The sequence below is a fragment of the Nannobrachium achirus genome, assembly GCF_963921795.1.
Source record: "Nannobrachium achirus genome assembly, chromosome: 6".
In the NCBI taxonomy this organism is placed as follows: Eukaryota; Metazoa; Chordata; class Actinopteri; order Myctophiformes; family Myctophidae; genus Nannobrachium; species Nannobrachium achirus.
Window position 1 is genome coordinate 10,066,626 of NC_137815.1, and position 14,173 is coordinate 10,080,798.

Here is a 14,173-nt window from a genome sequence, read left to right on the forward strand (position 1 = left end):
TAGATCGTCTGTTTCCACTATCAATGTTCTTTTTTATGTATGAAGTTGTCAAATATGTCAGTAATTTCTTTGTATATTTAGGTTACGTGTCATATCTACCATGTGCAACTTCAAAGCCTAAAAGCCAAACAGAAATGTAATTGTCAACGACAAAAACTAAATTGTTAATCGCAATTATTTGAGTCACAATTAATCGTCATGTAAAATGTCATAATCGTGACAGCGCTAGGGTCAAAATGTTGACTCTATTTCCCAGTAATTTAACAAACTGACGGTTCATGTGTCATTGAGCCAAACTCACCGAGAACACTCCAACCTTGTTGTGTCCAGAAGCTACGGGGATTTCATACTAACCGCGCATGAGAGAGACAGATCTTTATGACAATGGAAACTCCCCCTAGACTAATGGTTAACTAAGCTTATGGAGACACTACAGCATGTGCAGACAGTACACAGTAGCACTGACACAAACACATACAGTACAGCCAGTCATACAGGGGCGTCAATTGGGTATGGCAGGGGTATGCAGCTGCTATACCCCTGGGTCCAGGGGGGGGGGGGGGGGATAAAAGTTACTTTTAAATATAAATCCATGAATGTCTCTTTTGCTATCTGTGCTGGTTATTATTATGTTGTTAAATTATAGTAAAATAACTACAAATGCAAAATTTTAACAAAATGGTCACTTTAACAAGGTATTATAATTATATTCTCCACACTTGTATTCCCCCCATCTTGACAAAATGGTATATTCCCAGGTTCCGCAGGTCAGCTCTACAGGTGCAATGCATTATTGTTAATTGTGGCACGTTTACTAACATGCCAAGATTAGCTGCACTGAACCGTCATGTTGCCATACCTTAGCTTTTTCTGAACTGACGCCACTGCAGTCATAGTGTCTGTGTCATACAATAACATCCTTCCAAAAACGTGCAAGAGATCATCTTCACATGAACTTTAAAAGAATCGATAAAGTGTAGCAGGGGCAGAGCTTCATTTACACAAGAGCAATATGTGGACTCATGCGGCCTAGAATTATTGAATGCTTTAGCTATAGAAAAATAGCAGATATACAAGCTCACAGCGTGGCACCGAGTGCCGCGCTGCGAGCTTGTAGATCTGCTATTTTTGAAAAAGTCATGAAAATGTGTGCAAATCTTTGAATATACACTGTATGTATTTTCAAAGCGAATGTTTGTAACTCAAATTTTGCTTCTGGGTGGGGGTCCCTGGAACTAAATATTTTGAGATGGGGGTCCGTGGCCAAATAAATATCATTGTTGGGATCCTTCAGGTGAAAAGGTTTGAGAACCACTGACATACAGTAGTAGTCTCTCAAGAACAGACTAACTGAGCTCCAGTTAAGTGAAAAGGACCTTTTCTTTGACGATGGCTGGCCAGATTGCTGACATAGAAACATAGGTTTTTCCAAAAAACCTTAGAAGAATTCAAAAGACAATTATATAATCCGGTCAAAATTCAAATTTTCAAAAATTTTCAAAAATAGCAGATCTACAAGCTCGCAGCTGTGAGCTTGTATATCTGCTATTTTTCTATAGTTAAATCATTCAATAATCTCAGGCCTAAATGGGTTAATTTATGCTCTCTCAAGTTTAGCTCGGTTCTTTTTGGCAAGCGACACCGGGTGGCATATACTGTAAGACGCCAGTACATTTTTATCCCACGATTTTTGTAACCTTTTTTTTTTTCACTCCCTCTGCCAACCTGGGGAGAGCAACGGACTGGCCTCATGCTTCCTTCTATGCATGAGGAGTCCAAGCCGCTGCTTTTCACCTGACAGAAGGGGGGGGGGGGGGGGGGGTTTCCCCAGCTGGATGTAGCGCTTGGAAGGAACATGTTATTCCAACCGGTTCCTCTCCCCTCCATCAGGCTCCCCGGCTGGCCAGGGGGAGGTACCTACTCTAGGGGACACGGGGAGAACATGCAAACTCCACATCAGAGGCGGCTCCAGGGGGGGGGGGGCTAGAGGGGCCTTTAGCCCCCCTGGTGAAGGCTTAGCACCCCCTAGGCCCCCACCCCCCACCCCCACCCCACAAGCCCAATTGTGATGAAAAATATTTAAGGAATAAATGAATAAAATATATATGAATATGTGAAAGTCAATTGACTGACTTGACTGAATATGTAAACCATACTATAAAATCATACTTTTTATGCTGGAAAGCATCTTCAGCCTCACAAAAACCCTATCCGATCACCTACAGTCCTCAGATTTGGAGCTGGAAACTGCCAATGATCTGATCTGTTCGGTTATCCACACCCCAAGCAAGTGAATCTCGTTTGTCATATTAGTACTATATTCATTATTGTTTGTTGCCTAAATTAATTAGCCCCTTCTACAAAAAAGCCAGCTCCCCCATAGCCCCCCAGTCAAAATCTCTGGAGCCGCCGCTGCTCCACACAGAAAGTCCCTTTCGCCCTACCCCACCCAGGGTAGTCTGGGATCACTTCACTTTTCGGGCTTGTAACCGGTCTGGAGCGGAAACCACAAAACGTCATGTTGTAGTACTCAAGGACTACAATTTGGCCGGAACTATCCACCGGAAACAGTTTTAACCCAAAACAATTCCCCTGCGCTCAAGGACATACTTTTATGGCCTACCTAATAAACTCCTCGATGCGGAGTAGTTTTGCTTTTGAAAAATTAGTTTGGTATATTTTTAGTCCAACTTTTAGCGACCGGCAAAACCACACTAGGCTAGGCTACTCGAGCATTTTAATAGGGATTGGGGAAACAAACGGTGGGAACCAAATCAAAGCGACGCCGCTTCTTCTAGTGGTTTCCGCGCTTTAGGCGGAAACCAACCGGTCTGTTGTGAACGAACACCAGGCTCTCTCCCGGGAGAAAGCCTGGTAGGCGAGGTTACACCCAGGGTATGGGCACTAATGACACGGAGGAGAGAACATTCGTTTGGAATGAATACCAGGCTTCGCCGCGGGGGAAAGCCTGGTGACGTGAGGTTAGGTGTGTAATAGTGACAAGCAGGCGTGATGCTGTGAAACTGTCAAGTTCATGCTCGTTTCAGGGCCTTTAGTGTGAACTACAGTCTATGGCAGGGTTCCCCAACAGGCGGCCCGCGGGCCATTTGCGGCCCGCGGGGGGCTACTGTCTGGCCCACACCAACCCCAGTAATAATCGTGGTATAAGAGCAGCAACAACACTAGTATATTTTCATTGTCGGGTGGAAAACCCGTATCTCCAAATGTGTACGCAAAGTAAAGCTCTGCTTCATCAAACAAGGCTGTCGCACAAAAGTAGTGAAAACAGCAGATCTACAAGCACACAACGCCAAGTCATTTTTAAAATGATAAATGCAAAACGAACGGTTTTGGACATACAAGATTTTCACCCGACAACGACGATATCTGAACTGTCGTTCAGATATCGTCCCCCCCCCCCCCCCGTCCCCCCCCCCCCTTGCTAGTTTAAATATTGACTTGAACTGTTGTGGCTGTGAGTTGGAGCTGGCTGTCTAAAATTATAGACAGCCATCCGAGTCAGATGAGGAGAGGCACGCAGTCACTGCAGTCCAACAACAAGTTGAGGCGATTGAATTACGCACAGAGACAACACAATAGTTAACCGGTTTTCTTTGGGGCAAAGCTAAGGTTATTTGTGGTGCCATAATGTGCAAGCATTCTCCCACTCTCCCTTCTGTATGTAGGCCATTCACCTCTGCTGGGGCTACATAATGTTACACTGCAACGTAAAAGCTGATTGATCCAGGTTCAGACAAGGGCACTCTGGATTTATTTTTTGTCTCTGAGGACACCACCTCCTTTTTTTGTGTAGAGACTAGGGCATTCACAGAATATTAGAATATTCGAATATCAAAGTCACTATTCAACGTTGTTCACCGAAGTCGAATATTCGCTTATTTATATATTTTTTTATTGTTTTCTATTTAAAACATAATATAGTTTATAAAGCGTGGCTAGATAGGAAGTCATAAGAATGAGTTGTCAATGCCTCTGGTGGATGAATTTGTTAATGCTCTATACCAGGGGTTCTCAAACCTTTTTAGGCCGTGACCCCCAAAATAAACATTTGAACTGGGGACCCCCACCCTGACAAGCACTTGGAATTGTAGGTATTACATTTAATGTGACTCGGTTCCACAGATAAATATTGTGAAAATAGCCGATCTACATGCATGTAGACCGGCTATTTTCACAATGTTCGCCTCTTGCTTTCTTAATATTTGACAGTTTGGCCAGTCCTGTCGAATATTCGACTATCCGAATACTTTGAGGTTGAATAAATTCAAATAGGCCTACTAAAAATCACTATTCGTGAATGCCCTAGTAGTGACAGGAACTCTGTTTGGAATGATCCTCCCCTTTCTTAGTCCACTTCCTCCTGGTTGCCTCTGTGGTTATTCCTACTTAACAGCAACACTATGTATGTTTAAGGCAGTGGTGCGGCTGCTGTTTTGAGAGATTACTGTGGCACAAGGGTAATCTCTTAATCTGTCAGCAACAACTGCCTTATTCAGGCCTAGAATTATTGAATGCTTTAACCAGTGAAAAATAGCAGATATACAAGCTGACAGCGCGGCACCGAGTGCCGTGCTGTGAGCTTGTATATCTGCTATTTTTGAAAAAGTCGCGAAAATTTGTGCTAATCTTTGAATATGTATTTTCAAGGCGAATGTTTGTAACTCAAATTTTGCTTCTGGGGGGGGGGGGGGGGGGGGGGGGGGTCCCTGGAACTAAATATTTTGAGATGGGGGTCCGTGGCCAAATAAATATCATTTTGGGGGTCCTTCACATGAAAAGGTTTGAGAACCACTGACATAGTAGTCTCTCAAGAACAGACTAACTGAGCTCCATTTAAGTGAAAAGGACCTTTTCTTTGACGATGGCTGGCCAGATTGCTGACATAGAAACATAGGTTTTTCAAAAAAATCTTAGAAGGATTCAAAAGACACTTATAGAACCGGGTCAAAATTCAAATTTTCACGATTTTTCAAAAACAGCAGATCTACAAGCTTGCAGCTCTGTGCCGCGCTGTGAGCTTGTATATCTACTATTTTTCAATAGTTAAAGCATAAAATAATGACACACAATAATGTGTACCCGTTCTAAATGGGTTACATGTAGAGTGATGTAAAATGACTTTGTCTTTTAGTTCTACTGGATGTCTTCTCCACTAGTCCCTCCCTAAATAACATCTAGGCTCATTTTCCTACTTATATCGATCCCAATAACTCAATGACTCATCCCAGCTGTCCCCATAGCATAGAGCCCATAAGCCTATCACTTTTCCACTATTTGTTGCAGACAAAGGTGTGTTTTTTTCTTTTCTCAATCTGTCACTAGTTGCCATTACACACGCATCCATGCCATCGTTGTCCCACACGAGCCGCCACACTCTGCTAAACAGATGAGATTGTGGTGGCTTGTGTGGGACAACCAAGACATGGATTTGTTTGTAATGACAACTAGTAACACATTCATGAAAGAAAAAAAAAATACTTTTGGCTGCAACAGTTGCTTATGGGCTCCACTCTATGCTATTAGGGCTGCTGGATTCTGCTGGGGAAACTGGACAACAAGGGCATTTCTGCCTAATAGACCCCAAGGACAGTATCATTGTGGATCAATATAAGTAGGAAAATTAGCCTAGATGTTGTTTAGGGCAGAGTTGACCTTTAACACTGGTTCCCAGATTGGGACAAGATAAACTAAAAGTACAGGTATGCTGACTCCCAGATTTGAACCAGTGACCTTAGGGGTTCCCAGGCAGAGACTGTACCAGGGTCCAGATTAAACTGGCCCAATGGCACAGGGGATCACCCCCAGAGCCAGTGCCTCTGTGTACAGCCGCAGTCAGGGACGTGCTGGCAATTGGCAAAAACGGGCCAACTCCCGAACGGCCGGTTCATTCCCGGCCGGTCCAGGCCGGCCATTAGGAAAAAAATAAAAATAAAATGACGGCCTTCGTTCCATTTTGGGGGCTGGGCGGCCAACAAAGTAAATCGTCACTGTCGGGCAGAAACCTTGTATCTCCAAGTTTCAAAATTGATACATTTTTTTCGCAAAGCAAAGCCCTACTTCATCATACAAGGCTGTTGCACAAAAGTAGTGAAAACAGCAGATCTACAAGCACACAACGCCTCGCGGTGCGAGGCGTTGTGTGCTTGTAGATCGGCTGTTTTCACTAGTTTACATCATTTTTAAAATGATAAATACAAAACAAACGGTTTTGGACATACAAGGTTTCCACCTGACAACGACAAAATATAACTCATGTACAGTAATTGACCCACTGGCTTGTCATGATCTGAAACGGCAAATCTTTGAGTAGCAGCAGCGCTATAGAGAGAGATCTCTCTCTATAGCGCGCAATGAGGGCCTCTACAACTCTTTTTCCCGGGCTGAATCAGGGGCCCAGCATGTCCCTGGCCGCAGTTATTAACTTTGCTGCATAGTCAAACGGCTCATAGTCATTCACGTCACGTCAACAACAGAGCAACAAAATCCTATGGTGGAAAAACCCGAAGGAATAGCCTGCCCTAAAGCATTCACTTTGAACAATGTCACAAAAATAAGAAAACAATCTGATACATTTGAAGTGAGTGTATGAATTACTGTACCTCACTTGATCTACAGTATAATAGGGTTATATGAGTACTCCATATATTACTCCGCAATATGGGCCCTTCAACTCCGTGGGGAGAAATAGGCTACAACAAGCAAGAGCAAAACACCAGAGTTATTAGAATCCTTTCTGTTTTCTCCCCTAGTTGTTGTGTGGAGGGCTTTAAGTGTCTCTGTGCCGTGAATCCTGAGATGCAGGTGAAGGCTTAGTTAATAAGCGGTTGGTTTTCATTGTGTGTTTGTGTGCTGTAAATTAATGTGCCGTTGTTGGATAAAAGTCAGTTTATCTGCCCTGCCGGGGAAGACAAGCCTTTTATACTGTATGTCCGTGCCCAGGGGATCCAACTTCTTCTTAATATCTTACAATACATGCAGGGAATCTCTAAGTATACGTTCGACCAACCAACTTTAATTATACAACAGGCAGTCGGGCTCTCAATGGAAAACAGGCTCTCCAACCGTGCATATAACGAGCACTACTGCACTGTCTCTCATCAAGTAAAGAAATCAGCTGCGTTGGTCACGAAAGACAGCAAGCGCTCCTCTCTCCCCACACTATGCTAGGCGTCTAGGCTAGCGGTTTTCATGTGACGTTCAGGGACATAGTAGCTAAATGTGGCATTAAATAATTGCAAATTCCTATCGAATATCTTAATTACAATGAAATGAAGTTGACGTGTTTTTTTTTTAAGGGCAACAGTTGTATAATCGCAATATTACACTCGAGGATCTGCATTATCACGGTTACCTGGTACGACAGCCTTGCCACCGGAACAAGCCGACAGGCGAGTTCCGTAGGCAGGGCTGAAGTGCTTAAACGTACCACACGCGTCGCAGACGACCGAGGGACTGCAGTGGCCGTTGTCAAGTCGGTCAGATGGGCAGTTGTCCAGAAAAGCCAGAAAAGGCTCTGACCATGGCCCTGATTAAGGCCATGGCTACACGGAGCTGGATATTTCTGAAGCTAGACATTTTTTTGTGCTGTTGGGGCTTGCAGCCACATGAAGCTGGATATTTCGGCCACGAAGCTGGATATTTTTTAAACCGGATAAATAAGTGGAGAGATTGAAAAATATCCGATTCCGTGTAGACAGGGAAGCCAGATAACTCTAAAGACTTTACTGTGTGTGTGCTTGTTAGACCTAGATATCTTTGTCGTGTGGACCTAGATATTTTTCTATGTGGATATCTGAAAAACCGGGATATATGAAAAATCCAGCTCTGTGTAGCCATGGCCTAAGCCTAGGCTTGATTTGGCAAATTCCTGACACCTGTTGAATTCCCCACACCTGCCATTTAAATTAATTACGGCTAGAGAGGGGGGGGGGGGGGGGGGGGGGTTGTGCTGTAACGTCATTGTTTCAGGAAGTGTGCGTTTTCGGTTGTACCCTATGGGTTGTACATGTGCACACAGAGATGCGAGGGCGGCATCGGTTTAAAAAATGTGCGTATTCGGGCGCCCAAAACGCCGGCTCTGTGTGTCCAAAAGGTCTAAACGAGTAATAACTAAAATCATATTCGTATGGACAAACCTTAGTCAGTCCACTTTTCACAGTCAGTTTACATTCTCCACAGACGTTTACCACTGCACAAGGACTTTCCAGAACCACCAATCCCCCCAGATATGCCCAGACATGGGCATGCCAATATACTGATAATATCAAGGATCTCCATACATGGGCATAAAAGCGACAAAGACAGACAGATATAGTGATCTCAATATAATTGGCATAAGAGTGACACAGGCAGACAGACAGACAGACAGACAGACAGACAGACAGATAGAGATCTCCATATATGGGTACAGAGGGACAGACGGTTACAACAGATACTCAATGGATATAGCGCGGTGCATTCAATTTGGGTGTCCTTGCCACAAAAAAGTTTGAGAATTACTGTATTAATGAATAATAGATCAAAGCGGGGCACTGGTCAATCAGCACAGCTGATTCTGTTGCACTTCCGAGTGCAGATGAATGGCCCTTAAGTTGTCGTCATCCTTTATCATATATGTATAGGTTTTTACAACATCATAAAATGTGATAACGATAAACATGTTTGAAAGTGAAATATTCCTTTAACCCATTTAGGCCTAGAATTATTGACTGCTTTAACTATTGAAAAATAGCAGATATACAAGCTCACAGCGTGGCACCGAGTGCCGCGCTGCGAGCTTGTAGATCTGCTATTTTTTGAAAAAGTCGTGAAAATGTGTGCAAATCTTTGAATATAATGTATTTTTTTAAGCGAACGTTTGTAACTCAAATTTTGCTTCTGGGTGGTCCCTGGAACTAAGTATTTTGAGATGGGTGTCCGTGGCCAAATACGTATCATTTTGGGGGTCCTTCACATAAAAAGGTTTGAGAACCACTGACATAGTAGTCTCTCAAGAACAGACTAATGAGCTCCAGTTGAGTGAAAAGGACTTTTTCTTTGATGATGGCTGGCCAGATTGCTGACATAGAAACATAGGTTTTTCAAAAAATCTTAGAAGGATTCAAAAGACACTTATAGAATCGTGTCAAAATTCTAATTTTCACGATTTTTCAAAAATAGCAGATCTACAAGCTCGTAGCTTGTATATCTGCTATTTTTCAATAGTTAAAGCATCAAATATTGATACCCGTTCAGCAAGAGTAGGCCAACTGGAAACAGACGTATGAGTGTTAGGGCTTTATTGTATGTTGTTGTTGTATTGCTGTTATTGCATACAGTTGTCTGTTGTCTGATAAGTAGGTCTACAGTGCTGTGGAAATGAATTTCCCTCGTCCCTTGGCAACAATAAAGTTTAAAGTCTAAAGTCTTATGAATAGAAAGGTGTGTAGACCAACCTGCTTAGCCTTCTGTGTCTGTCTGTCTGTCTGTCTGTCTGTCTGGTGTTCTCTCTCTGTTTCTCCATTCCCTCTGGCCGCTCCCAGTCTAATTTAGTCACTGGCTGAGTCCCAGGTCCTTATCCTCAGCAAAGTATATAAACAGAAGGTAAGGCCATCTACGTCATTTTTTTACTATCATGCAATTCCAGCCTGCAGATTCGTCGCACTGGGGTGTCGAACTCACACCGGAAGTCCATTGAAATAACATTGTAGTCTATGAGATCATGAACAAACACTATCTCTGATCGATTGAGATTATAAAACACTCAGGATTCTCAGGAAAATAAAATACAAATTGTTTTCTTCTGTGTACACTGTGTGATTTTGTAGAGGTATCTAAAGAGCACAAGAGCACTTTTTTTAAAGTGCAAAGTTTACCAGCCAAATTTAAATATGAATGTGCGCTTATAACGCCAGGAAATAGCTATATTGTATCATCATGATTACACCATTTTCAAAGGCAGGATGATATACAATACCACAAAATGACCACTAGAGCGAGCCATCGTAACACTAAAACGATAGACTGTACAAGCCCCCATGTTAAAACCAAGATTCACAAGATTCAAGGATGGGACGATGACATCACTCCCCATTGACATTGCATGGGAGACCCGCGGGCCGCCATCTGAGCTCAATACTGTTCAATTCGTGCTTGATCGTCTAAAACACCATCGGTATGGGCACCGGAACGTATACAGATGCCACACAGAAAGTTTCCGAATCAAAATCCGACCTAGTGAAGCTGCGTAAGGGTCGGATGGTTTGCATTGAGCCTAGCAGCTAGCAGAGGCTAATATAAACAGGAAGACCTGGTTTAAAGGTGACGTCATAATCGTATCCTTTTTTTTTCACGGTTCACGTGTTGATACCATCCGAAGCTGAGATAACCATTTCGCTCCGTCTATTAACCCAAATAAAAGCTTAAACAATGCTTTTATATAAAAGTCGATTAAAGTCGCTTGGCAGGGAAGTCCATAGTGACATTGTCGACCTAAAAGTCGACCGGCGCTGATCTTGTTAAGACTGTTTCCTGTCTGGCAACCAAATCTCGCGATACCTCCAAGACATTAACGATACCTGCCGCTGTTCAGATCCTCAATAAAATGATGTAGGCCTACATGTGCACATCAAAAATGATTAGAAAACAACCTGTGATATGTCTTCTTTTATATTTCTAAACCGATTATATGACGAAGGTCGCAATTCTTCTATTCTGGGGTCTCTGAAACAAACCATTTTCAGATGGGGGTCCGCGGCCAAATACATATTTTAATTTGGGGGTCCTTGCTTGGCCAAAGGAATTTGAGAACCACTGGGCTACATTTATTGTATTGTAAGTAACAGTAGATGTTGTAGCCTCTTCCATCTAATAATCAAAACCATTTAAAAGTAGCATTGGGGCCGAGCTTTTACAGGAACTGTGTGACGTGTTTCCAACTCCAAACAACACCAGACAACTTCTTGCTGTTAAGGTGATTTATAAACACAAAATAACAATGTCCAAACTAAATGCAAACGGCAAACCTAAATGCTCAACAGAAAATATTGAGCCTGTATACTGTAGCTCACCCCTATTCTCTCACTGAATGCCTGGCTGCCCAAGACACACACCTGACATAAAGATAATGGGGAGACACGCAGCAGCTGCTAATCAATCATTTGGGAAGTGTGATATCAAAAATAAAGCGTGGGGGGAAAAAAATCTGATCAACAAGCAAAACATGTATTTTCTAGTTTACAGTATAGATGGAATGGAACACAAGATAACCTAAATATTAGCGTAGCCTCTCAGCAGGTGTTAAAGCACACACAGAATGTGGGAACTGCACTCCGTGTCATCTTATGAAAACAGCTCAGTCAAAGAGTTAGAATTTCATGTCTGAGAACAAATAGAGCAGTGCAGCCGAGCGTTATTTTTTGACAGCTTTCTATATGAGCTAATCCTGGGGTCTTCAACGTTTTCAGGGCAAGGACCCCTTAGTTGAGAGAGAGAGATGAAGCAGGGACCCCCACATCCTTTTCAGAGATTCCATGTAGTTTCATATCACAATCATCGTGTATCTTAGATTCATGTCAATTTGTGTTTTCAGAGAACTGTCAATACTTAATAAACTTGACCTTTCACTCTGTACTTAGTCTGCTCTTTTTCCCCTCTACACCAAAGCTCTTTGCCAAAAATGGCAGATCTGCAAGCTCACAACGCCTCGCAGCGCGAGGCGTTGTGAGCTTGTAGATCTGCTATTTTTGGCTAAAGTTCTCAGGATGCTAGGGTTCAAGTGGTTAATATAAAAAAAGGAGAAAAAAAAGATTTGGAGGACCCCCTGTAGTAACTCTGAGGACCCCCTGGGGGTCCCGGACCCCCTGTTGAAGACCCCTGAGCTAATCTTTACATTTACTGTACAGGACATTCGGAAGTCGCCAAATACAAGCATGCTTGTTCTACCCTCTATTCATAGCAAAACATACCTTTCCACTTTCCGTTTACATCAAACCTCTTTGCCCCAAAACTGAAGATCTACAAGCTCACGCAACGTGTTGCATTGCCACACAATGTGAGCTAGTAGATCTGCTATTCTTTGCAGAATGTTCCCCTCAGAATAATGCATGCAGGGGTTCAAGTGGTAAAAGGGCACAGCATTACATACAGTAGCATTTGTTAGCATCATTAGAAATAATATAATAAACTAATAATAAAGGAACATTAAAACACTTACATGTTTTGTCAATACACAGAAGCAGGTATAAAATGCGATTCAAGAGCTGCGATGGCATGGCTGGCTGAAATGACTCACTACTAGAGCCTTGGAGTAACATTCCTCCATGCTTCTCACAGACTGTGGAATCTGTCAGAAAAGCAGGCTACTTTCCCTACTACTAACCCATGGTCCATTGTCCAGCTGCATTCCTTAACTACTGGATAAAGGAACAACCCACCTTCACAGCACAAGGAAATCCCTTTAAAGTCACACTCCGGTCAGAAAGAGAGAAAGAGAGAAAGAAAGAAAGAAAGAAAGAAAGAAAGAAAGAAAGAAAGCTAACTGTAGGCTATGCCTGCAGCACACAGCAAAATCCAGGGGCATGATACCAAAATAACTTCCACATTCAGCATGGGATTCTAAGATAATTATGCCTTTCTGTAACTTGATTCTGATTGGGCCACTTTTGGCAACATAAAACCTTACATTTCATCACACCATCATCAGACATTGGTTAGGGATAAATGCACGCTTTATTCTGTCTGGGTTTCAGATGAATAGTGCAGTGGTACTCAACGTGGGGTATGACCCCAGAAACATTAGGAAGTTTAACCACTAAACAGCTCTATTTAATACTATCAAAATAGCTTTTTTTTTTTTTTTTTTACTTTTTTGAAGCATTTTGAAAATGTGGAATCATTTTGAAGAGGTTTGCCTATAACGGCATGCAGAGGAAGTGAATGTATAGTGGTTCTCAAAGTCAGGTGTGTTAATACAGTGTCACAAATCAATCCTTTAAACCCCTTTATCCATTATTTTATACGTTGGCCATTCAAAAATAGCGGATATACAGTACAAGCTCACAGCATTGCCACTTCATAAAAGTAGAAGAGCATTTTTTCATTATTATTGTTTTTGAAAAACATTGAAAATATTTGAATTGTTCTTTATGTACTTCTCTTCTGTCCAAAATCATTTGAGGTGACATCAATTTGGGGGTCACTGACATGAAAAAGTTTAAGAACCACTTTGTTAAGTTTGGTGTTTGTGTGTGTGTGTGTGTGTGTGTGTGTGTGTGTGTGTGTGTGTGTGTGCGTGCGTGCGTGCGTGCGTGCGTGCGTGCGTGCGTGCGTGCGTGCGTGCGTGCGTGCGTGCGTGTGTGTGTGTGTGCACGCGCATTATGAATAAGTGTTCCCATAGAAAGGTGTTATCACTATACTCCTTACCACTGGTCATAACACCTTGTAGCTACATGTGTCTTGAGAACCGAGTAACCCTCGCTGGAAGTTGTTACCGTGGTGGACAATGTTGGACTAACCTTTTAGGTCAGGAGCTGCCTGGAGATGAAGAGTTATGGCCCTATGAAAACAAGACCAAGAAACCGGAGAAATCTCTCCTTCAGCCCTGAACTCAATGCAGTAGCAGTTGTACAGTATGTACTGTACGCCTAATGTGTTTTTTTTAGAATGCTGTGATAAAGATCAATACTACTGTATTACGAATATTTAACTGGAGCTCAGTTAGTCTGTTTTTCAGAGACTACTATGTCAGTGGTTCATGTGAAGGACCCCCAAAATGGTATTTGGCCACGGACCCCCCCATCTCAAAATAATTAGTTCCAGGGACCACCCAGAAGCAAAATTTGAGTTACAAACGTTTGCTTTAAAAATACATATAGTCAAAGATTTGCACACATTTTCACGACTTAAAAAAAAAATAGCAGATCTACAAGCTCGCAGCGCGGCACTCGGTGCCGCGCTGTGAGCTTGTAGATCTGCTATTTTTCAATAGTTAAAGCATTCAATAATGCTTTAACTAAATGGGTTAAATCATATCTGGACAGATTATTAGTTTATTGGATATTATTTTTTATGTCATAATTATTATACCCCCCCCCCCCCTTCTTATTTGGACCAGATTTATTTAATTTCTTTAATACTCCCCTTTCTTTGCTCTGGATGTTGTCTTTGTACCAGG

General features: G+C 42.4%; 1 protein-coding gene across 1 annotated transcript in view; it reads right to left on the reverse strand.

Annotated features, from left to right (window-relative positions):
• The window catches only part of slc2a9l2 (solute carrier family 2 member 9, like 2), a 359,618-nt gene extending 359,218 nt beyond the window's left edge, over window positions 1–400 (reverse strand). The window contains exon 1 of the mRNA XM_080728471.1: window positions 302–400. The gene's annotated coding sequence lies outside the window, so the exon portion shown is untranslated. The remainder of the gene's footprint in view (window positions 1–301) is intronic.
• Window positions 401–14,173: the final 13,773 nt, after the last annotated feature.